The sequence below is a fragment of the Cylas formicarius genome, unplaced genomic scaffold (assembly GCF_029955315.1).
Source record: "Cylas formicarius isolate icCylForm1 unplaced genomic scaffold, icCylForm1.1 PGA_scaffold_7__23_contigs__length_41026272, whole genome shotgun sequence".
Lineage (NCBI taxonomy): Eukaryota > Metazoa > Arthropoda > Insecta > Coleoptera > Brentidae > Cylas > Cylas formicarius.
The window spans coordinates 34,926,754-34,954,102 of record NW_026844352.1 but is presented as its reverse complement, the minus strand read 5'-3'; positions in this window follow the sequence as shown (position 1 = coordinate 34,954,102).

Below are 27,349 nucleotides of genomic sequence, written 5' to 3'. Positions count from 1 at the left end.
TTGTACTTCCAATTCCACGAAAACATTCTCTCACTCTTAATGATTCCGTATGTAAAAGGTAAGTCAGGAAAGATTAGATGAACAGCGAAAAAATAAATCAATCAGGTTTGCTGCACGGGGCCGGGGTGGGGGGGGGAGAAATTAGGAAGTGCCTGTGTTGTTCTGTGTTGTCCACAAACAATCTCACTCATAACATATAGTAACTTTTCCTCCAACCAAAACTATTAAAGCGCTCCATTGTTTCTTAGTGGTCGATCTGTCCGAAACATTGAGGAATTAAATAAACATTAAAAATCGGTTCGAAGTTCTTCTACTTTCAACAGTCTTCCATTCTCAGAGAAACCAAATCGTGTATGGTAGCCCCGGAAAATTTCGCTGCTCGTCCACGTAAACCGGAAATCAATTACCTCTTGGTCGCCCGTAGGTACGCAAACAAACCGAAGTTTTTAAATTTTATAACTCTTTCGCCGATTCGGGATTTGAATTAAATTAAAAACTTTCAGAATGGAAAAAAGTTAAATTTTCCGGACGCGAACGATTGTAAGTAAAAAGTTGGGCCCGAGTAAATTCTATCCGGATCCACAGGGTCGCTTTGTTGTTTAATCGTTCGACAATTTAAAATTTTTAATTGAAATTCTAACGTCCGTTAGATATTCGAGTCAAAAAAAAAAGGCGACGTCTCGTGCTCTGCATAAGTATAAAGTACTTTTCTAAGCACTTTGTGCTCTACGCACAACTCAAATAGCACAAGGACGTCCTCAAAACTTCCTTCTGACGGGACATAGCGTATATCCTAGGGATATACTGTTTCAGCTTAAGGATATACGATGTTACTAATTGGACTATTCACAGTACCTCAGATACGTAGTCCGTAGGATGTTTGTTAGGACATACTGATATCCAGTTATACTAGTTGAGACGTCGTTATTATATTTTAGTACAAGCCTGCGATGAAATTAACCTATTGGGTATGGATGGTGAAGTCATCACTCGGATAGCAGGCGATATTTGAAATGCCCAAGTTTTTTCCAATTAATCTTTAATATTGCTTGTGATGGTAAAATACATTTTATACACATCTGATTTTTTCTATTTTAGATATGAAAAAATTGTAGGAATATAATACAGCAAAAATATAAAACAGCCTAACCTAAAGTATCTTAACATTAGAGTAAGTATCTTGAACTTGTCATTCTTTGATGAAAGTAGCTTTTTCTAGCCAAACAAATATTGAATTCTCACATTCTATTGATGTTTGTGATGCGTTTGCCTTCTTATCCGCATCTGAAAATATTTTAGTTTTGAGAAATACATACATATCTGCACTTTATAAAATTATAAATAAAAAGAACGAGACTGGTATCTTATATATTTAAACAACAGATTTAAAAAATCTCCACATCCACCTTTTAAGTAAAGGCTTGATTTGATGCTGATAGTACTCTCATGAAAGTAATCTAAGATGCTAATCTCCACGATGATGTAGGTATACATTTATGTATTTCGTTTCATTAAATACAAACCTCATTAAACTCTCATCTTTCATGAGAGTAGGTACTACCGCGCTTAAAAAAAAACTAGGACGAATATGACTTTTCAGTTTGACAGTAAACGGCTATTATGGAATATTTTTTGTCAACCTAAAAATTCCCCTAGCTTTTTTTTTGCTCGTGATAGGGAAAACGCTTTCATGAATTAACCCAACAACCGTATTATTGTAAAAATTGTACTTTATGAAGGGTGAATCCTAAAATTAATTCTTTGTTTTTGCGGGGTGATCCTTGAATCCATTTTAAGAAAAAATATACTAACTACACTATACTTAAATAAAAAATTACTTTAGTTTTGTATGCCTAAATTTAACTGCTCAAAAAATATGAAGAGAAAGTGGATTTCCTTTTTTGTTTTTTGAGAAACTAAGCAATAAGATACGAAAAGAAGTCTAGAATCAAAAAAGCTGTGTAATCTAAAACGTCCACAGGTTATAAAAAAGTCAGTAATAATAATATATATTTTAATAAATTATATTTCTTATACTATATTTATATTACATTTACGTTCTATTTATTTTTAAAAAACATAATACATACTTACCAACTAAAAAGTTGGCCAATTTTAATTTTGAAAATTTCTCATTTTCCTTCATGCCCCACCAATTAAATTTCATTGCAAGTTCATTTGTAATCAGCGGGGTCGGAGCTTGTTTTACAAACTCATAACTGGTGCCCCCGCCCGATCTTGCTATCTCATTGACCTAGCAAAATAATAAAAAACAAGGCATGATGTTGGTAGACTACACAACAATGGTTCGTGCAGCTTAGAATTTATCAAATCTTATGTTATATATTACCATAAAGCTTTACTTACCATGAATTATTAGTTCTTCAGTAACAATAATACCACAAAAAAATAACTGAAATGAAAGCACTGAAATCAGTAAGCACAGCAAACAAAATACTCAAAATAGACACCAAGTCGCCGTATACTTTATACCCCCAACAAAAACAAGGCTGAAAAGATGGCGGACGACATGACGGAGGAAAAACCGACGAGAATCGAACGAGTCCGTCACGACACGACCGCGAGTAGGTGCGTCATTGCAGCCAAATTTTTTCACTTAGATGGATCCGTATTTTCTGTGGTATTTTTATTAAAATAGCGTTTCTTGTCTCGTTCTTGTCCAAAAATAATAACAACAAGTTGATTTTAACGGTTTGATTCCGTTTTTTCTAGGACTTGCCAACACTGACGTCGATGTAGATGCGCACAAAAAAGTTTTCAATGAAATGTCTCCCAAAACACCGAAAATCTAAAAAACTAAGTATTTTCCTTCTCAGTTGTTCAAAATATAACATTTTACGTTTCTATTCTAATGTTCCCATTATGGCGCAAGGGGATATCCTCAGAGGATATCTGTGGTATATCGTGTACAGTAAATCAGCAAGCTATCCATTTAGAGGATATCCTTGAGATGTATTTTACAGTATATCCTTAGTATATAGGCTAACTTATATCCTAAGAATATCCTCCTCATGTCCCGGGACATGCAAGTTAAATGGGTCATTGATCTGATTTACTGGGGATATTATGTGCTATCTGGGAAATACTTAAGATTTATTAATACCTATTATTATCAGGAATAAACCAAGTATACAGGAATTGCCTCATAAAAGATTTGTACTTGTTAACATATGAAAGGTTGAGCTGCGAAGCCTAGTTGAAATATCTGAGGAATGAAATTCTGGCTTTTGGAGACTTCATAGACCAAGTGATGTAATGAACCACCCGAAGACCCCTAACCCTCTGGTGCAAATAATAACAGGATGTTGCCATCTAAAAAGGCATCGGATATAGTGGTGGTTTTTTGAGAGGAGGAAAATAGGTAACTCACTTACCTCCCAACTGCTGCGCGCCATGAGAGAGCAGAAGAAGTACTCGGACCTCCCCATGCTTCTTCTAGGGAAGAGAAGGAAGACGTACGCGCATAATAAATCGCAAGGTCTGTGGTGTTTAAAAATCTCGTAATTCGCATTTTGCATTGATATTCCCGCATTCACAAAATTTAACTATATGTGAAACTGACAGTATAATAAGAACATAGCGAGGAAGCCTAGAAGGTAAAATTAACCAACAATCGGCTGAGATTCTGCGGTAATCAAACGGAATAAACCGCAACGAGAAACGCTCAGGTTTCCAACACCTACGCCTTATAACGAGGCGAAATCACCATAACTTATTATTATTTACTACCTGTTTCGAGACATCTTGGCTGTATACGACAACTTAGAAGAAAATCGACGTGTAGGCGTCTCATTAGAATAATAGAAGTCGACGAGACGATATTTCGATAACGATACAACGTCGACAGCGCGCCAGAGCAAATTGATTTAAAAGCTGCGACGAGCGGCACATTTAAAGGTCGGTCAAAGGATCCCACAGAGAGAGAGAGAGAGAGAGAGAGAGAGAGAGAGAAAGAGAGAGAGAGAGAGCTGCCAATTACGTCACTTCGGCCAAGTGCGAATCTATCGACGCGCCCTTGTCACTCGGGGTAGTCACGGGAAATAAAATAACCAGACGGATCAAGTTTACGCGCGAAATTTGCTTAACCTAAAATTAAACTCCACCAATAGCAGGACGTCGCTGACTGCATGAATTCGCGAATTTGTTCTCCGATGGTGGCGCTGCAAACAGTACATAAGGGTGACCGTTTTACATCCAAACTCGATGTTTACGTGTTACCTGTGAATCTTTATCCAGTTCATTCGACATGCATGGGCGACAATAAAGCATTATTAATCACTATGTTATCTTATTTTTTGTGGTGTGTGTGGTTAGTAAAAAATGACGCAAGAAATAAATCAAATTTTATCTCGTTTAAAGTGAAATGTGCAAATCGGAGTTTTGTAGAATGCGAAACATTATTAAATGCAAAATATGTAATTTTAATTAGGTCCACTGCATGAACCGAAAATTGAAGGGACATTTTTACCGTATGCTTTCAATCTAACCAAATACTTTTACTATATTTGCAATTTTGCAAAAGGCCAAGTATCTATAAATCGCGTTGCTTCCAGTTGTAAAGCTAGTTCGTCGGGAAGTTGCAAAAAAGTGACCAAGTCCACAGATAGTACTTTTGAGTTATTAGCATTTTAATCTTTGCTTCTGATTATAAAATCAATTATTTTGCGTCAGATTAGATTATAATGATTTTTATAAACAATGTAGTTTTTAGAATATGTATTTTAAATGAAAAAAGCCTATACCTAACTTAAACAAATACTAAACTAGTAATTAATTTCAACTACCGTAGGTTTGTAATGGTTTTTATGAACAGTGCAGATTCTAGAATATGTATTTAAGCTTAAAAAAGACTATAATTAAACAAATAGTAGTAATTAGTTGCAACTTCATATGTCTTCTTCGCAATATTCATTGTCTGAGGGTTCTGGACACCTGTCTGTCAACGGATTGTCACTCGGTATGTTAAAGTACCAACCATGGTATTCGACTAGGATTACCTCCTTGCGGCAAAGTTTAATTAAATCTTTTTTCTTCTTGGCCGATATAGGCGAGGGTTCAATATAAAATTTCTTTAACTCAGTTTCTTGTGCAATATTACTGGGCCTACCTTTTGCTTTGTCTCTCACATTAAACATTTTATACTTTTCGTCATAGTTGTATCGGAACATTATAAATATTTTTTTAATTGTTTGATCTTTAACCATTCTATTTTTGCTCACTCTTCATCGCGAATTGTATTTTGTAGTATAGATGTACTGAGTTCTTTCAAGTCAGAATGTCGCGGTTGGTCATTTGCTCCATAATTTAGGCACCAGAAGCTTTATTTTTGCCTCTCTTGCATCTTGCTAGTGTCATAATTGTCTTCCAATCATTAAGACAAAATGGAGGAATGTATCTTTTTGCACTTTCGATTGCACTATGCATCGAATCAGTCTCCATGTGAGAGTGACCTTTTTCTAAAAAGTTATGAGTAATAATCTCTATAGGTAGCTGGTTGACTATAATCAACAAAAGAGCCGCAATGTATTTGTTTCGGTTTTGCCCACCACACGTGTCGCTAAAGAGTGACACTTCTTTGACAGTATCAGGTAAAGTTTTAAACCACTTCAACAAAGCTGTACCTATTGCACACTTCGTCGTTGGCCATCTACTTCGGACCAAAGATAACAATATCCTTTATTTGGTGGAGTTGCTTCATAAATTGTTAAATTGCATGCACAGGGCTTTCGACTATAGTAAAGAGGTGATACCTCGGAGCATGGAATCTGCAGGACACTCTGTAAATCAAAACTTACTGATACAAAAGTTTCGTTATGAATTGCTCTTTGTTTATCTAAATCTTTTGCTCTATTAGCGTCATCTCTTCGCTTTATGCGAGAAAGAAATTCTTCAGATTTTTCAATAGATTTAGCTTCTTTAACACACAGCAAACATTGATATTTCTTGGGTTTGAAGAAAGATAAGTTATACTGTGTACAGAACACCCTCCTATATGTTATTATGTAAATCTTTGTACAATTCATACATTTTAAGAATGGATAAGGTAGAATCAAGATACTTCCGTGTTGTCCCACGTCTACAATAGTGTGATTCCATTACAGGAAATGATTCTATCTGCCTCTTCACCTCATTCAACATGACAGGTTTAGTCTTGTTTCCTAGGGAACTTTTTCCTCTTCGATCATGAATTGAATGATTTATTCCATTCCTACCTATGTTCAGAATAGCAGAGACTTATCGACATGGTTTTTAAGTAAAAATTTTTACAAACCCTTTGCTTTTTTCCATTTGTTACAAATGTATAAATTCTAGAAACATTTTTTGAAGGTCTACTAGAGTCCCTGGTTCGCATTTTTTGGCATTCAGAAGTTGCAACAGTATTAATTATGAAGTCCTTTTGTCTGTCATAGGATAAACTGTGATACTCTTTACAGATATCTTGTCGAAGATCTGCAGGAAATACTTCTGTACATTTATAGCAGCAATTGTCACAATTTACATTTCTAGGGGACTTAGCAGACATTTGTTTGCCTTGAGTATTAATATACGCTAAACAGGATTTTTTTAATAATTTGTTTTGCTCACGTTTTGTTCCTTGAGGATTTTTGATTACCCATCTGCGTTTTTCTATAACTTGTGTAGGATTTAATAGTGGTTCATTTATTATTGAAGTGGCAGCGATTGTATTACGAGAATTAATAGCAAATTCTACCGGAACATCCATAAGATCATTAATAATCTCTTGTATTGTGTAATTGCCTTTTTAGGTCTGATCATGCCCGTATGGGCGAAATAGGTATCACATTTTGCAAATAATAATTTTTGAGACATCAACTTCGGAGTTTTAATCGATTCTTTACAGTTTTGTGCAGGTAGATTTAAAGAATATAAAGAATAACATTTTTACAACAAAAACTGTTTCATTTTTCTTGAGTGCCATCCATCAACAGTGCAATGTTTGTATTGTTAACCCGGTAGGTTTGTCCTATAATGTTGAACGCAAATATGAACCTGATTAGAGCGATGGGGGTTCCAATAATCTGATGTAGTTTTTCGCGAACAAATAATAGAATGGGAACTAATGTTGGACAAGTATGGTTATGCTATTGTAGCAATTTGAAAGTTGAATTGACAGTTTTAGTTGCAGTTTAATGTGACACACAAATCCCGAGTCGGTCAGGTCTGAAACGTAACTTGAGTAACAGAACCCAGAGGGTTGTTTCCTGACCAATGTTGTATAAAGTAGGGTTAATCCCCTTACCGTTCGGTAGCAATAAAGTTGAATGTATTTAGATAGCGCGCTGATATTGGTCCACCGCACTATTCGCCATCAGTACATTTCTCCGGATTTTCGATCCCGGTTCGTTCCGGAGTAAACAAAGACCATCATCGATTCGGCTTCGTTTACGACTCAATAAAAATAGCTCAATCGCCGTCCCAAACGTTAAGATAAATAACGCAGAAAGCGAAAATATAAACTTTTTATTTATCCCATTGAATTAGATGCGTCCTCAAATTGACGTCCAAAGTTTTATTTACTTGCCGGATCCGATCGATTGATAGACCGGAGTCCCGATTCGTGTTTATCCAGTATAAATATACGTGTGCTTGTAAAAAATTCATTCTTTCTCTTTTCGTGAGCGCTGGTAGAATGCCTTTACCTGCTTCGGGACGCGTTTTTTTTTCTTCCCCATACGCCCACGGTATACTTTCCGTTTGTCCTCCAAGGCGACGTACTTAGTAATACGCCGCCCAAAAAATGAACGCGTTACGTCACTCGGACGGCTGTATATATATGAGGGAATTCGGGTTTGGCGTTGGCATATTATACGCTTATTTTAATGAGATTTTAATGCGTGCATCGATCACAAACACGCGCGTGCGAAGGAAATGAAACACGTCTCGACTTGACATCGGTTGATTGCGGATCAAATCAGCAAAACACCAAAAAAAAATAGGACAAACATAATATTTGTAAGGCGTTTATAAGAAACCTTAGCTCTTATAGTTTTATAAGCCAATGGGTGATACAAGTTTTGTAATAAAAACTAGTATACCTTAAGTTTAATATTATTGCATCTCAAAGGTTTTCCGTTACTTTATTTATAAAACCTTTGTTGTTGGATCATCAGATTTTCCAAAAATGTTTTACGGCGGTCTAAAAAACCTTATATAAAACTTTTACTCCCGTACTCTACTCTTTCACTCGGTGAAAATCCGTATTCATTCTGAAGCACCCAATAAATATTCTACAGCTGCTATGAAACGTAAAGAATATTATAAAACTTATAATCAGGTTATTAGCCACAATTACAATTAAGCATCAGTAAGCTGAAGAAGAAGCGGTCACATAGTAGTGAGAAACTAGCGTTATAAAACTTAGTTACGATTTACAAAGGCAACGGCAATCCCTTAATAAAATTTGCGCGAAAAATTCACAGGTCCTCAGATTCTATAACGTAAACGTTACCATTATAAAACAAAAAATGGGTGTAAAGTCTGTTCATAGATATAAGAAAGTGACTAACTGATACGAATTAAGGAAAGACCCTGGCAAGCTGTAAGAATGAAATATGGCCGAACAGGTCATTATTTGCGGTTTTGTTAGGAGAGATACTAAACAATATTTATTTACTTATGTATGTATTTATGTTTAAATCTAAAATAAAATTACGAATTATTTTTATTACCTACTTAAATTACTTAAAATTATGCACATAATATATCCGTATGACTATCGCTATCATCGCCTGTACTAATTATTATTTGTTCTATATTATTTGCAATATGGATATACGATTATTCTGCTTTTCTATATGTTTAAGAGAATTTGCCCAACTTTGTGGAGGGATGTTAAAAACTTCGGTTTCTATAAATTTGAGGACATTGGGAGTTAACACGGGGAAAACATTGTTACGACGAATGGCAGATTTCAATTGGTGCCAAACATGTTCAATAGGATTAAATATACAGTGGTAAGGTGGAAGCCTTAAAACTGTATGCCCTAGATTTTTTGTATAATTGTCACAGACGTATTCCTTTTGTAGGTTCAAGCTTTGTAGAACCTCAATTAATTGATTTTTGGTATAATCTTCCTGAAAATAAATGTCGTTATTAAAGATGTAGTTTTGGATTGTTGCTTTTGTGTCACATGAGGAAGGGGTTTTAGTCAACTGTCTACTGTGATAACTTGCATTGTCCATTACAATGACGCTATTAGGAGGAATGTTTGGAACTAGTTTGTTTTTAGATGAACTTTAATATTTTTCGCAGACAGAGAAAGTTCATTTGGAATCCAACCATCTTTACGGCCAGCATGCAAAATAGTTATTCTATGACCTCTTTTTGGTGGCGCGTTTGTTTTACACTAATCAGTTGAGTCAACCCAACCCTTTTCCGGGGTATCATAAGTGTCGAACCACGTTTCATTCAAGAAAATAATTGGCCTTTGTTGTTCTCTTTAAATCCTAATTTTTTCTAGATATTCCAGTTGCCATTTCCGAATTCTAAAAGATTAAAACTTGACTTTTGTCAATTTTTTAAAATCTAAAACCCATGTGTTGAATACATTTCCATAAGGTAGTTCTGCCACATTTAACACCGGTTTCATCTTTTCCAATCCTCCTAATTAAGTTATCTAATGTAGGCACGCTTTGTTCCTCGTATAACTGGTAAATTTTACGCCGTATTATATCTTGATCACTTTCATCTACACTCGAGAAAATGTCAGCATCGCTTCTTTTTTCCTCGCTGAAATGGGATTATTCACAATTTTCCATACAGTTGATGTTGGAATTTTCGTCAATATGGCCTTTTCTTAAGATGCTTGCTTGCTGGCACCACGTTCAATAAGAGTCAAATAAACATTGTTTACAACTTCCTTAGTCTCAATAGAATAGAGTTTTCTACATTTGGGCGGAAGCATCTCCTGAGATACACTAGACTCGCGCATATTTTGCATAATTCGCACACGACTCAACACACGCTGTATTACACACGAAATAAGAATGATTACTAATAAACTTAAACTAAGTAGTATGCCAAACCAAAGAATGTTAAACACAGGTAGGTATAAAATTATTTTCTATTACGGACCACAATTTTAACTGAATTTAAATTCCGAAACTTTAGGTAATAATCTTGTTGCATTTTATGGTAACGACAACCCTAGGATAATCCCATTCAAAAGCAATTGGTCACTTTCTTATACCACCATACCATAGACCATACCCTAAGCTCAGTCTCCAGTTTTGCTTTTTTTCCTCATTCTGTGTCTCGTACAGTGTTGGCGTGTTGTGAGTATTTTGACAGGAACTATTTTGCTCTATATAATTCAGCTATTGGTTTTTCAACAAGATAAAATTGTCTATAATTTTATTTACGAAAATTTTTGAATCGGATGAAAACATGAATGGGGTGCATTTTTAAGTGAAATATAAGAGTGTTCTCGGATTTTTTTTTATAATTCCCCATTTTCTAACAAATAAACTTTCTTATTTTGTATGGCAATCATAATAGCTATAGTATTAAAACCTTCCTAATGTTTATTAAGCATTGTTTTTTAATCTTCATGACATGTCCTAAAGGATGTCTTAAGTATTGATATTTTCGTCGAATAACTTTCTCAGTAGCCACTTCTCTTAAAGAAACAAAAAAATAACCTAAATTCCTTTAAGAGCTTATTCGACAGGTGAGGTATTTTCTTTTATATAAACACAATACCGCGCAAGAAGTTTCTTGCAAACTTTAAATCGTCAGCTTCGACGAGGCCATTCATGTTATATTCATGGGACGTCAATAATGTCGGCGATGATAAACGACAAAGAAATCCCGCGGGACGTTTGAACTCTTCAGGTTATTTGTTAGCCCCGGTTATTACAAGAATGGCAAAGCCTATAGCCTCATAAATGTTTATAAGTGGAAGTTTTTCCAACTTTCGATCATTTCGCTTCGTAACGGCCATTTTTGTTTTTGGCATTTTTGCATTCCCGCGAGTGTTGCACGGATCTTTGCAGTCCGAGGCACTCGTATTGTTTTCGATGTAAATCCTCTTTGAAAGCTTTGATGCCGCATATCAAATTGCAAAAAATGTAAAAATCCAATCCGTTACGACGTCGAAGATACTTTAATAGTTATTTTCTCAAGCAATCGGATAAGAGCAGTTGCAGGAATTGCTTTTTAGTTTCTTCATTTTATTACAATTACAATTATTATTTCTAAATAAGGTCTGGCAGTTCCTGACAGTCTTCAGAAACATATTCTACTATGACGTTGATATACAAAAAGTTTTGTTTTGGGTTGAAAACTACTCGTTCATCTCTATCATCACATCCCATGAAAGCGATTTTTAATTTTGGAAGTCAAATCTGAAGAATGGAGGAGCGATTGACAATTTTTTATTGGCAGAATCGTTATCTTGATGAGTTTGCCTTCTTTTTTCCTTTAATACAATTACCCGGCCTTGAAATAAAAACAGCGTAACAACCGGCGTTCCTCCTTTTGTTTTTCAGTCATAGTGGAGAACCTAAGAGTTACCCATAACGATGGTCTCGTTCAGTAATAGTCAAATTTGTCTCTGAAGTGATGCTATGGCGTCAATATCACCTTTTTCATATCTAGTTTTTGGTATAAGATGGCGTCAAGTCGAAAGTATGAATTCTTAATAAACGAGTGTATGTTTAGTTTATTAACTTGTTACATACAGTGCTTTATCTGGGACCATTAGTTTTTGGGCTAAATATCTGAAAAAAGCATGAATATATTCACTGAGTGACGTTACCAGTACCAGATCAGTAAATAATTGCGTATTTAAAATAAGTAGCAGAAAAATTTGGTATTTCTAGACAAGATTTTCGAAATTTTCGTAAGCATGACGACTTAGCAAAGCAAATCTAATTCCGATGAAGCTGTCAGTCTTCGAACGACAGTTAATTATGTTGTCCCATCTACTCCTAAATTATCGTCGTTCCCATGTCAGCAGACTGTTCGCGGAACAGCCAAAGCCAAATGTGCGGCCTAAAAGATCCCTAACTTTTTCCTGACGCGTTATCGCCTCTTTTGTTCCCTTTTGTTCTCTGCGTTCCTCTCGGACCGTATAACTAATTTAAGGATCGCCGTTTGGGTACGATGAGGACGTTTAAGTCCGTCGCTTATCCATTCGATGCGGGAAGAATTGAAACAAACCGGTCTTTGCATGCGTCGTTTGAGATTTATCTGCAACGGTTGGAATTGACTTTTGGGCTTTGCCAGTGGACTTATGCGGGACGATTCACCACGACTCCCAATTCTTTGGTTACAAATATGTAATTTTTTTGGTCTATTTTTTTGGCTAGATCAAGGCCTCCACTGGTTGATGTTGAACTTAAGTGACCCTACTACTAAAGGATGCCTAACTTAAAAATTTAATACCATTCCTTTTTTGATTAGATAATGGCAGCAATTTTGAAATTTTATATTTAAAATTAAAATTCCAAAGTTGTCTTTGTTTACGGGTAGATCTAATAACTAAAATATTTTTCGAAATAAAAACTATTCTATATTCTCTATACCAAGTTCCCTGTGTTAGTTCGCCAGCACCTTAAATTGGAAACTCAATATTAACCACCCTGTAGATGTTAGGAACGTTCTTCTCGAGGAATACGATACCAGAATTCTGTTTCCGAATAATGGATTCCGCGGGTGACTGAGTGACGTCGATCGCGATGACGTTGATTTGTGGTCGTGGTCTCAGACGAGCGAGAGCGTGACCGATACGCGTCAATAATAATAAAACAATTTGTAGGCTATTTGAATTTATTTTCATTTACACTAAGAAATGGTTTTCGTTTTTACTCTACGAATATTAGGCACTACGAATTATTGCCATATCATAGTTCATCATTGCTATATGTCATAAATGTTTAAAATTTTAGTGATAATTTCTGTATTAAAGGTAGTCAAAGCGGTATACAGGGTGACTGATAATAATTGGAAATATATAAAGAAAACATAAAAATTTTACTCCCTATTTATATGTGAGATTGTCGTTCACTTTATAAACAATAAAAAAGTCTTGTAGCGGCAGGGCATACATTTTCGTTACCGCTGTACAACATTTGGTGTTTATAAACACCAAATTAAAAGAAAAACGTTTCGCTTCCATCGTTTTCTAAATTATTTGTTCCCAGATATTTTATTGCGCTCCCTTGTCATTGTATTTCGCTTTTACTAAACGTTGATAGTAATGAATTTTTTCTTTGATGTTATTATGAAAATGTCTTATTTAATAAAACTCAAAAACTTTCGTACGACGACTTTATTTTATTTGGCACGAAAAATATATCGAATAATTTTTCATTTTAGACGCCCTAAAACTGGAGCGTCCTCGTTTTGAGCACCTTAGTTTTGATAAAAACAAAGTTAAAATTATATTTTATGATTTTTTTTGCAATTAAAGTGCAGAACATTTTTTTCTCGCATATTTTCAGAGAAAAATGGCTTCAAGTTTCAGGAACGTTGCTTGAAACGAATTAATTTATATGGATTCGAAAAAACATAACATTGGTCGCAACATAAAAGGTTTGCCAGGCGTTATTAGATTTTCTTAATCGCTGTAAAACTGAAAGTATCGGAAAAAACAATTGAAAAGTGTTAATGTTAAATGTCAATTATGCATTCATAACCTCAATATTCGGTTGTTGTTTTCTATAAATATCTAGATAAAATTTGAACTTAAACCATATAGCTATAAAATCATTTAGTGGCCCTAGGCATGCCCCAATTGACTGAGTTTTGTTTGTGTTGTGTTGTGATCAAAATCGCAAGGAAAAGAATGTGCATATACAGGGGTAAGTGTTGCCTTATGTACAAGTTAATTTAAAGATTTGAAGGTGGTGTACATAGGACTCCCACTCACAAACTTGTAAAATTTGTGCTTTCAATACTTTGCTCCTTCCAGGTAGCATATGGCAGAAAATATCTCTTTCTCCAGTTCGTTGACCTTTTTCTCGCATTCATCGTCGTCTTAAAATCAATCCTATTCCGAGGCAAGTCTATAGGACTATGAGCTTTAGTCGGTTTTTCGGTAGATAGGCTGCTAACCCGTTCCACCAAACCTCCTCCTTTTTCCGAGCTTGGGACCGGCAACATGGCCGCTAAAATCAATTCACTCAGCAGTCATGCAGGCCTTAAAACCTTAAATTCAAATTTAACCCGGGTAATATAGATAAAACGTGAGTCCTTAGTAATTTGCAGAGTATTTTATATAAAAATTAAAAAAATATTTTATACATTAAAACAATTTAACGCATTATTGTCATACTTGACGGGAAATGTTGTTATTCTACATTATGCTAAATAAACGTTTCTAGCTACTACCACACTCGTTGTGCAGGAATTTTTCGGCCTAGGATTGCATCTATTAAGCGAATGACACTTTCATCGGTATTCACAAAAAAAACGTAGTGTTATTATTTGGAGTTTCTTCCAACGAATAAATACGTACGACATTTAAAAACTAATAGTGGTTCTAAAAAGAAGTATTTTGTTACAATCTGAATAAAAAATCAATTTTTATTTCAAAAGACACATCTTAAATCGTGATATTTTGAGTTCATGATTCCACAGTTAAAATATATAGTGTTATTTTCCCACTCTCCTCGTATTTCTACAAATAACTAATCTCCTGAAAAAATCTCTTAATTTTCATAAAATTTCCACCAGTAGAGCAACGATAAAACATTTGCTTGAAAGCCGTCAGCGTAGAACTGTTCATTTCTGATTTACAAGGCAGACGCTTTACAGTTTCCATTTTCCATTTCATACAAAGATGTTCCATGGATCCGGGTCAAGAAATTTTGCGCATTATCTCTCGAGGTAACTCGCAATCCTTTTCTGAAAACGTTAACGCAATTCAAAAAGCCAAGTAAACGCGACTTCGCATGGAAAATGCGACAAGACGGAGCTGATTAGGACTATTTTCAATGTGGGGTATCTTCATTAAAACCAAAACAGGGAGAAATAGTCGAAGACGAATAGAACAGATCCCATTCGGAGGACCCAATCATCATAATTACCGAGTCTTGTATTCAATTGTTTTGTCCCCGATTAACAGGAAAATTACCTAATCATATAAAATTGCTTGCGCCATTCAATTGGATCTTTACCGAAGATTAATCCCCGCCGCAATGAAATCCTCCACCTGTGGAAAAGATTTCATATATTTTTTTGCCTCTGCGTGTGTGATAATTTACCATGCAGGTGTAAAAATAGAATGAGTTCGACGCTACACAAGATATAGAATGATTTATGATTGATGTTTCTGCGATCGGTAGGGTAAATTCATCAACGCCTCTCTTCTCTAATGTCTGAGGCATTATTAACCAACCTGGAGGATCACATGACGGAAACTAGCGGAATCGAGTATGCATGTAAGTATCCTGGTGAATTCAGAACCAACCAAAATTTACTTTAAACAATCACAGGTTTTGTGTAATTTTGATTCTTAAAAGCCAAATTTAAAAAAAGACAAAAAACATGCACTATTCTGCACTTATCAATCTCTATCAATGAATGTGAAAAAGATTAACTTAGTTTGCTTCAGGTGTGGTGTAGATTCAACGGTGGAAAATATCTCTTCCTCTAAGCTGAAAAGTAACTAGTTTCTACAGTTAAGAATTCACCCAAATTTAAAGTTTATTAGAGATTGCTGCAGACTTTTTTATAAAGCTGGCACGATCTTGACTCTTGCTTCGTCCCTCATCTGCCACTCATTTGTGCAATCACATTCGCCCAGGTCACTGCCTCATCTCCCACACAAGACAGAAAAAAATCGTTTGCCGGAAATTACGGGAACGTATTTTAATTATTATTAGGATTTAATTTACCAGTTTAGCTTAACATAAATGTTTGATTTTCTTTCATGGTGTTCTTTTGCAACGACCAAATATATAAAGAAACCACAATGCTTTGTTAAGAAGACGTTGCACAAGAGAATGGTTAAGCTGATCTTTCTCCGTTCCTTACTTCCTTCCAGACTTAGGTCTTGACTAGCAATTTTACTCCATTTTATTTGTGGAAGTGCAGTTCCGCCAGTGTGTTCGATAAAGAGTCTAGTTTCTCTAGATTTCTGAACTAAACATGAAAGCATTCACTGTAAACTATTGCTGCTGAGGCAGCAGTTCCATGATATTAAAATTCGCGAAAAAATGGATGTCAAGGCAACTGTGAGTTTATCTACAGTTGATAGATCCCTACAAGCAAGCAAGAGAGAAATTATAATTAAAAAGTTGTTTATTTTGTTGTTAATTTCTACAAGCTTCTAATGAAGAGAATTCAACTTGCATATACAAAAAATGTACATATTTCATGAGGCACTTTTTTATCGTAATCACCCAGAACACGGCAAAAATGTCGACGCACGAACAATAAAACAATCTGGAAGCAAACAAATTGAACCGAGGCCCGAAGCGAGGGTCATTACAATGGAACCCATTTATCGGATTCACAAAGGGAATTAATTTAAATAATAATTGTGTAATACGAACTAAACTAGTATACGTTACAAAAAGGGGAGGTCATTCGGTTTTTGTCGGAAACACTGGCGATGCCGAATTTTCGAACAAATTAAATACAAACTGTCACAGGCGCAAGTGAGCTATATTGATCGGTTCGATAAGTGCGTGGATTGTTTTTTCTCGAGAGAAAACTTGCGGCAACCAGGTCAACGGGAAAGCGTCAGCGTTCGTGATCTATGAGCTGCGTATTTATTATTTCAGACCTCAGGAATCTCCCTCGTATCCTGTCCCGAGTAGGAGGCGTGAGTCTGCGTGGCGATATTTTCTCTGGCAGGCGGAAATTGATTAATGTGGAACAGTTTCTCTCATTTGTTTTGTTGTATTACCTCGAAACCGTGTAACGAGACATTTGATGTAGTCACACGTCATCCCAAATCAGCCTGAACTTCATTTAAAGAAGAAGTTTACGTCGGTATAAATGTTTTTTATTTTTATCTACCTTGGACAGAATTCATTTACGCTGCAGTACTAATTACATGTTACAGATTTCCATGGCACGCCACAAATGCAACGAGAAGGGAAAAATTACTTACTACACCTTTTTCTTCACATAAAGTTTCGATTTAATTTTAAAATAAACTCCTAGAATTAAATTAGACAAAATGTTAATTAATCGCGTGTTTACCAAAACTTTTAATCCGGATTACGGATTTTTAAAGCCCGCATACTCCCCGGTCGCTTTGGTTAAATCGGATAAACTCAATCTCGTTTGGTCTACTCGAGCGAGTTGTCATTAATCCACCTAATTTGTTTATTCGCCATCAACTTAAATGAATTCATTTGATAAGTTTTTAATTCGGGTATAGAATTTTATTCAAATGGCGCTGAGCGGATCGGTAGTCAATAAATTAACGATAAACGATATAGCGTCACTCATAGAGGATGTACCTTTTAAGTTATCTTTAAATTTTAACAGGCAGAAAAATGACATGAACAAACTTTTACCCGTGACGTCTAAGGTGCATTATGATAGAAATAATCATATATTAATGTCTTAGCAGTTCACAATTACAATATATTAAGCAACAAATTTGATAAATGCCAATAAACAAGTGTCTGAAGAACAAATTGCCCTCGATCTTTTTTAAATCTTGTACGGAATCTATGCTGCTACCACTGTTTTTAAGGTGTAATAAAAGTTTATCAGAAAGGCACTTTCTTCTGTGTTCACAAAAATAGCAGTAGGGTTGATATGATAAACTACCGACCCATATGAATTCAAATTTTTCAGGCAATTATAACAGAGGAGTTATTTTTTAATGTTTGTACTTTCTTCAGGATGTATCTGAGGCGTTGGATAATACAATCTAAATGGATACTGTGTACACCGATTTCTATTTACAAAACTCTTGAATCATACATTAGTTCTAGGACTCAGGTTGTTGAGTTAAATGGAACTAAATCTAAATCTATTGATAACACGCCTGGCATAAATCAGAGATCCCACTTGGAACCTATTCTGTTTTCTTTGATCATAGCGGAAGCGCAAGTTTCAGAAGCACCTTGATGACTACTGCTTAGGAAATCGACTGTTTTTAAATATTTTGATTATTTATTTATTTATTTATATACACTGCTCAACAGGATCAAACCCAATTACAGAGCAGGAGAACACCAACTACATTTAATCAGAATTACAAAATTATTTACAAAATATAAACACCACCACGCCAATACACTAATATTGCAAAAAAGATGATCCGCAACAAAATGAACATAAGAAAACTGCTAATGAAATTGCAAGAAGACTAGGCACAACAGAATTTTAGCCTAATGCTACTCAAGCTGCAATTAAAAATGTCTAAATCGCTGGTACGGTTGCATACGTTGCACATATTATATAAGGGAGAGAACTTCAAGACATTAGTCCTCGCGGTGAGAAGGTAAAAGGTAGCAGAGTATCGCGATGCTAACCGCGGAACCATGAAATTCAGCTGCTCAAGGAAGTCAGGACAATTTACCGAATTATGAATCAGGTTGTATAACAAAACTTGTGACAAATACTCGCGCCTTGTCTGCAGAGAGTCCATCGAAAACAAATTCAGCAACTCAGTCTGAGGAACACCCTGTTCAGAATAAGATCCATGAGTTTTATAATACATATATTTTAGAAATCGCCTTTGAATGGACTCCAAGTTCTGCGAACGAACGCTATAACCAGGCGACCAGACGGCAGAGGCGTATTCTAACTTCGAGCGAATAAAAGCGATAAACAAAAGCTTTATCCACTTAAGTGAAGCAAAATCCTTACCGCATCTGACACTGAAATGACAACTTTTTATCGAATATTTCACCTAGGTTCGGCACTAAGTCCGGTCTAACAAGAGATGTTGAGCCAATGCTGTAGTCAAAGAGAATTGGGGACGATTTCAAAGAGTAAGTCATGACACTACATTTGTTAATGTTAAGAGGCATCATGTTGTTGTTACACCACAGATTTAGAATCTTCAGATCATGTTACAGTCGAATGCAATCAAGAAAATGATTTATGACAGCGTACAGTTTTAAGTCATCCGCATAAAGAAGGTATTTGAAGGAAAAGTCCAGCCCTATGTCATTCATAAAAAGAATGAACAATAAGGGCCCTAGGACGGAGCCCTGTGGCACACCCGAAGTTACATTACATTCGCTCGAATTGAAACCATTCACGAAAAAGTACTGCCTGCGGTTAGTCAAGTATGATTCCGTCAACGTGAGTAAAGAGGAGGAAAATCCAATTCTAGATCATGTTTAACAGAATGCTGTGATCAAGTCTGTCAAAGGCTTTTGTTAAATCTACATAAATGACATCCAGCTGTGCATGGTCATCGATGGCATTAGCTATATCCTGCGTGATAAGAAATAAATTTGTAGTTGTCGATCTACTAGGCTTTTGTTAAATCTACATAAATGACATCCAGCTGTGCATGGTCATCGATGGCATTAGCTATATCCTGCGTGATAAGAAATAAATTTGTAGTTGTTGATCTACCCCTTAAAAAACCGTGCTGTTTCGAACACAGCTGTTGACTCGTCGCCGAGTAAATTCAATATAAATTCAATGGAGTAACTATTAAAGATGTAAAGCATATCAGGGATCTTGGAGTAACTATAGGCACAAAACTGAATTTTCAAATTGAATATTGAAAACATAGTGGAAAGAGGCTTACAGAAACTTGAGCCTATGTGCGGTCCCATCTTGAGTTTGACAGTGTGAAATGGAGTCCCCAATATCATAAGTAAGTAAAAAGTAAACAGAATTGGAAGCATTGAATCAGAATTTATTTTTCTCATGAACTTTAGATATAACCACAATCTAATAAGTGTATGGTATGAAGCAAGCCTTGACTTCTTTCATGTGTTGAAATTATCTGTTCGAATCATATAGAATTATCCTTTAATGCTAGAGTATAATGACTGCTTTATTCTATTAGGAAGCAACTCACGAATATCTCTTTTGCAAAGAAATTATAACAGTTACTTTTTGCTTTGTCGCTCAATTTATTTAGGAATCAAGCAATAAGAGTGTTTCACTCGGACTAAATTAAATTCATTTCTACATTCTTTATTGTTTTTTTTTTGGTTTAGGAATAGTTCTGCTTACTATTTTTAATTAAGATAAATTTACTTAAACGCTCGAAGTAGCAAAGATGGTGTTTTAAAATGACACTGTATTATTAATGCATACCCAACTGACATTTTTTCTTTTATAATTTTAACGGTTACGTTTCGATTACCTATATACCTATAGCTATAGCTGCAGAATACTATTAGATGTTTTGGGCTTTATATGGGTTTTAAGAAAAAGCTATGATACTCCAAGAGTAAAAGTTTTATAACAAAGTTCTTAGGAACGCTATAAAACCTTTTCAAAAATCCTGAAGTAATCAACACCAATGGTTTTATAAATAAGATAATGGAAACGTTTCCTTATATTGAGTAGAAAAAACATTTGAAGATGGAATCACTTTTATGTTCTCACATTCCAACTCATGAATTCTCTACTAATTGCGATAACCAGTATTGCGAAACCTCCAAGCGTGTTTGTTTCTCACATAGGTACGCCTATTTTTCAAAAAAGTCAGTATTAGCGAGTTGTTGACGCCTCCACCAAAGAAATTGTCGAAATCTTTCCCAAATTAGGAATCCCATTAAAATGGCGCCAACCTTAAAAGTCGACGCGCGCTTTTGCTTGAGGTCGACACTTGTTTAATCCCTGTTGAAATTCCAGCGGCGGCGCATAAAATAAAAGCAGTAGGGGAACTTTTTTTTTTGTTCAAGCAAACCGATTTTAATCCAGTCTCGGGGAGAATGCTTTTTACGCGCCCGATCAATCGGATCATTGCCGAGGCGAACGTTATTCATCGGAGGGGTGAGTCCTCCGGTTATAAATATGACAAAGGGTCATCACCATCAGGATCGATGCCGGCCACTCTATATACATACGTCCCCAGATAATTGTCCGTGTTCGTGTATGCACAGACTAGAAAGGAAAGAATTTGCACCAAAATAAATTATAGTTTCAATTCGACAAGTTTCACATAATTGCGATTCCAATGGTTGTGAAAAAAGCTTCGAATTGAGCAGATCCGTACATCAACAATTATTGCTTTTTGTTAAAAAAAAATTCGTCCTCTTGCGTCAAGCAAAACATTTTAGTCAAACATTATCATCGTTTTTCAGATAGCGTATAAAATTTTTCCAACTCCATTACTATAAGTTATCAATACTTACGGCCGGAAAATTATTTGGGAACGGACATACTCGGTAACCTTCATCTGCGGAAGGGCCTGACGGAGAGGGCGATACCGAGAGAGAGGAACAGGACGACAAATTTTGAACTTCGTCGATATTCGTGGGGGGGGGGGGGGACGTTTAGCGGATTAAAATGCGCCATTTTTCAGTTTAATCATTGGATATGTCACACTCAACTACATTCGATTTGAAGTATAACTAATATGCTTCCGAGACGTCGAATATATTAGCATCAAATATTTCAAGGATTTCGAAACCGGATTGAAGACGTTCGAGTGGGAACGGATAAAACATCCCGGGGGACGGTGCACAGTGACGTCACGCGCTTCCGACAGACCGACATGTTAGGAAACAAATAAAATTACCGTCGAGATGGAGACCCGATAGATAAATCGCAAAATCGGTCAAATTGCGAGGGGGTCGGCGTTGTACATCAGCCTTTCATAATAAAAACATGAAGTGTGCTCTTCGGAGGGTGAAATTTGGGTTTGTGCGGTAAATTTACCCGAGCGGGACCTCCAGACTCCCCAAAGAGAAATGATTTTCCTAAGTAGTTCCATTCCATGCCACGCGGGGGGTAATAATTTCTTCCCTTACATTTAGCATGGGGGCAAATGCGAAGCGGGTTTTTCGTCTTCGTCCCTTTCTTCGATTGGACGCCCGAGCCGATTGTAAAATAACCCGTACGACGCTACCGGGATAAAAATAAATTTCGATTTAACGGGGTATAAATTTGTGTTTTACTATCGAGCCGCTTCACTTTTCCAGATGCGTCCCCGCAATAATCGATACAGAAATTGCGAATGCGTTATCTCGTTTAGTTGTTCATCGTCCGAACGTCAGTTAAGCCCTCTCGATAATCTGATTTCCAATTTGTTTGATTTGAAGGGAAACGTGACGCCAAATTTCGGAAGGTATTCAAAATTAAATGGTAATATAGTATCGCTCCGCAGTGCGAAAGTTTAATTTGAACAAGCATGCTATCGCACCACCCCCTACCACCATTCAGTCTATCACTCTGCTGTCCAGATCGCAGAATGTTACTGCCAAGTAAAAAGGCACATATTACACTACAATGCATAATGCAATGGTTTTTATCTAATTTCACCGAACCCTACTTATGCATCTACCAAGTCATAACCTAAAAGATCTTAAATTTAAGGAAAATGTTAATAAAGAATGAAATAAATACACCAACTGGTAACACACTGCTACGTCTTAATTATTTTTACGTTTTTGTAATCTGTGGGTAAAATATGTCACTCCAACTGTAAAATATTTTTTCTACTCCCGTCTGTAAAATACCTAATTGCACGCCGATCTAGCGTGCGGGAAGCGTCACTTTACCACGTCAGTTTCGTTTCCCACGAATCCGAGCCACGTCGGACATTTCCGGGATTTTACCGCACGGATTTGGGAGCAATCGGATCTTTTCGGAGATATTTCCCACGCTTTGAATTTTGACGTTTATCAATTCTGACGGTCATGTCAGTGAATGAATTCGTGTTGTTTTGCGAACTTTTTAACTCACTCGTTTATTAAAAACTCGTGAGTCATATGCTAAAGTGGAACTTTTCGTTCGAAGTCGGTGACTGATGATGACGTGTGTTAATTTGCGGCAAGACATCAGGGGTAATCCTTCATTGAGACCTATTTTGGTATCGTTTTCGAACTAATTTCTAATCCGTCGCCGGGAATGAACATTGTCGGAAACTAGAGACATCTTATTACTTTAGCGGTCCAACTGTGGGTTATAAGATAACGATGACGTGCCACGCGAATGGGTGCACTTCTCTAAATAGTTGCTGGGGCATGATATAGCGAAGTCTGAATGTGTCAGCGCCGATACTAATCTATTTAAAAGCAATGAACGCCAACAAAACTTCGTGCAACAACGAGTAGAGAGCGGGTTTTTCCCCTGAGTCTGTTCAGAAACAATTATTTTTTATTAGTTTACGAGATTATAAATTGTGACTAGAATTTATCATTAACATTCACAAGAATTCAGGATAGTGGAGTTAAGATACTGACAAATTCGTATTAATTGTAAAGTTAGATATTAGTAACAAAGTCGTAAAAGTAATAAGTATAAGTATTAAGTAATAAAAGTTCATAAATCAAGAGGTACCCCGCAAGGATCCTGCCTATCATCGCTCCTCTTTAATTGTTTTATTAACGATCTTCCTCACGATAATAGAGATGCATTATTTGTACTGTATGCAGATTGTCGTATTGGAAGCTTTTTATAATAAAAGAGAACTCCACTACAAATCCTTTATTTAATCTGCGTCGTGAGGTTCAGACATAAGCGCGCGAGATACCAGGCCGAGAGTCCCACATTCTAACCTCTCAAGACCATAGAATATGAACACCACAGACCACCGAACAACCCTGATGCAACATCTTTCCCCTTTTAAATGAAATAACATTACATTACAAATTCTTTTGGCAATGCGGGCTTTTTCTGTTGGCGCAATGAACGTCTATTTGATACCGACTGTTCTATGGGCGCACTTTGTTCTGTTTTAGCTTCCGACACCGCACTAGCTTCATTTTCGGGCTGCGATGAAACACAAACTTCCGCATCACTTTTAGATGTTTCTGGCATTGGTACCTGGACCGGTTTTTTATTAAAGTGTTGAAGCTGTACATATGACGCCAAAACAAGGTGTCATCGATTTCGCCTAAATTCGCCTTGATCTTTTTGGATCAAATAAGATATCGGTTCATCCAATTTTTTAATTATTTTCCCATATTTTTTTAGATCCGTAATCTAGACACCATCACCAGGAATGAGTTTAGATAATTCTTTAACTCTATGTCTCTTATCATAATTTTCCTTTCCTTTTCTCTTTGTTCCCTCGCCCAATTCAATGGATAATCGTGTGTCAATTAATTTTTCATATTTGCTTGGCAGCATCGGTAAAGTTGAGTGCAACTTTCTTGACATTAAAAGTTCTCCCGGTGTAAAACCATTTCCAAGAGGAGTACATCTGTATGAAAGCAAAGCTTCTAAAAAAGAATTTTTATTTTTCTTGATGAGATTTTTTGCAATTTTGACAGTAGACTCGACTTTTTCATTGGATTGTGGGTACCGACGGCTCGAAGTGATATGTTTAAAATTATATTTATTAGCAAACTCTTTAAATTCGTTCAAAAATTGAGGACCATTGTCACTTCGCACCTCTTCAGCAATCCCACCGCTGCCACCATGTCGTATTGGAGGCTTTTTATAATAAAAGAGAACTCCAGTACAAATCCTTTATTTATTCTGCGTCATGAGGTTCAGCCATAAGCGCGCGAGATACCAGGCCGCGAGTCCCACATTCTCACCATACAATATGAACACCACAGACCACCGAACAAACCTGATGCAACACAGATGACACAAGCATTTTAGTTACAGATAAAAGGAGAGCTAATTTATAAGGGGCCGCAGAAGCAAGGGTCACGGGGGCGAATGAATGGTGTCGCGATAACGGACTACAATTAAATAAATCAAAGTCAATAGCTATGGAAATGGTCACAAAAAATACTCGCGTTGATTCCAGTATTCTTCTCCAATTAGAGGGACGTTCTATAGAAAACGTGGAGGCTACTAAGTTTCTCGGTCTGCACATTGACAACAAACTTACATGGAATCATCACGTCGACAAAATATTGCCCAAATAAAGCTTATACTTAATGCAAAATATTAGAGATGCGGTATCCATATCCATACGTTTTAAAGCTGGTGTACTATGGGCTGTTCCGATCAGTGATAGGTTAAGGTATAATCTATTGGGGTCTAGCCACTGGCACACACCGGGTCTTCTTAGCACAAAAACGTGCTATTCGTTACATGATGCGTGTAACTAGTAAACATTCATGTAGGGATTTATTTAGAGAACTTCAGATCATGACACTTCCGTCATTATGTATTTATTCGGTTTTGATTTACGTCAAAAATAACACGATAAAGTGGAATAGGAGATGTGACTTGTACGAACATGACAGACGGCAAAGAGATTACTTGGACGTTCCATTCTCTAGACTGCATATCGGGCAACAAAACTCAAGGTATTTTGGCTTGAAAGTATATAACAGAGCTTTAAATTTCTATGAATTCTTCGAAGACACAGATAGTTTATCTGTGTTTATGATTTTTTTTAAACATATTTTTTAAATGTATTGTTTAAACACTGTATTTTAATGTGATGTGACGTGCTTAATTTACCCATATATGTGTTAGATGTAATATCGAAAAGCGAAATAAATATCTATCTATCTATCTATTAATGCAATGCAATACGTTATAAAATTGTTCATATCGCTTCAAGGAATAGTGAATAGTAGCCTACAAAACAGATTGCGGTTTTGTTGTCAGTTTTACATTTATAGTGTTTTTCATCTCTGAAGTTTATTTTTTATTCGTTTTTTTATACGAATGGAACATTTTGCGAACAGAAAATTAGCAGATATTCATTTTATGGTTATTGCAATGGTAACAGGCGTTTTATGGTACGGGAGTACGAAAGACGAGATCTACATCGGATAACATAACGTGGATCATTTAGTAGATCTAAGAGACAAGGATGAAAGTTATGACTATGAGGGAGCACCAATATTCATAAAACAATTTTAAGTTTACTGATATGGTGTTTGAATAAATTCCATAAATTATTATGAAAAGAATATCTCATATGGAAAAACTATATCCTTACCATTATCGTTTTGAATTTTACCAATGGATTATCGACTATCAAAGTATTCCGGAGAAAATTTTATGGTCTGACGACGGAACATTTTCAAGAATGTGAGTATTCAAAGCTTTATTGGGTTGTTCGGAAAGTCATTTCGTTTTTTTTGGGGAACATGAAAGACAGTTTTCGTATAATGAATAAATATTTTATTAAATTATATATTGGCCATTCTGGTCCAACACCTTTTGCCATCTTTCTGGCAGTAACATAATTCCCCTCTCATAAAAGTTTTGGTCCTTGCTGGCAAAAAACTGGTTCAGGTAGTTTTTGACATCTTCATTTGAGGTAAAGGTTTTGCCATCCAAAAAATTTTGCAGGGACCGGAACAAATAGTAGTCGGAAGGCGCCAGATCTGGAGAATATGGTGGATGTTGCAGTACGTCCCATTCAAGCTGTAAAAGTTTTTGACTAACCAACCTTGTGTGAGGTCTCGCATTATCCTGGTGGAACACTACACCCTTCCTGTTGATTAATTCGGGCCTCTTCTCTTTAAGTGAATCATTCAATTTGTCCAGTTGATGACAATAGACTTCTGAATTAATCGTTGTATTGTCCGGCAAAAGCTCAAAAAAAACGATTCCTTTGACATCCCACCAAACGGAGAGCATCACCTTTTTTTGGTGAACGTTGGCTTTTGACACGCTTTGAGCCGGTTCATCTTTTCTGCTCCATGACCTCTTGCGTTTAACATTGTTGTATACAACCCATTTTTCGTCCCCAGTAATAATCCGCTTCAAAAATGGATCATTTTCTTGACGTTTGAGGAGCGAATCACACACGTCAACGCGACGACACAAATTTCGCTCCGTAAGGACATGGGGCACCCACACATCGAGCTTCGAGGTTAAGCCCAAATGGCCATAAACAGTCGAATTCGACAAATTTAATCTCTCACCGATCTCTCGTGTGGTTATTCGCCGATATGCATCAACTAATGCCTTTATCGCATCTTTGTCAGCTTCGACCGGCCTTCCAGACCGTGGTGCATCTTCGACATCAAAATTGCCGGATCGAAATTTTGCAAACCAGTTCTGGCACTGGCGTACTGTTAACACGCCTTCTCCATACACATCCGTCAATTTTTTTCTCGCTTGGACAGCATTTTTACCTTTTCTGAAGTAAAAAAGTAAAATATGACGAAAATGCTGCTTATTGCTCTCCATATTTAAAAGGGCACCAACCAAAAACTACTGCGTAGAATTAATAGAACTTTTTCACACACAAGCCTTGCAATATCAGTTCTCAAGACATATAATGGCTATGCGGCTTAAGTGTTAAGTTGGTTTCGAAAAAACGTAA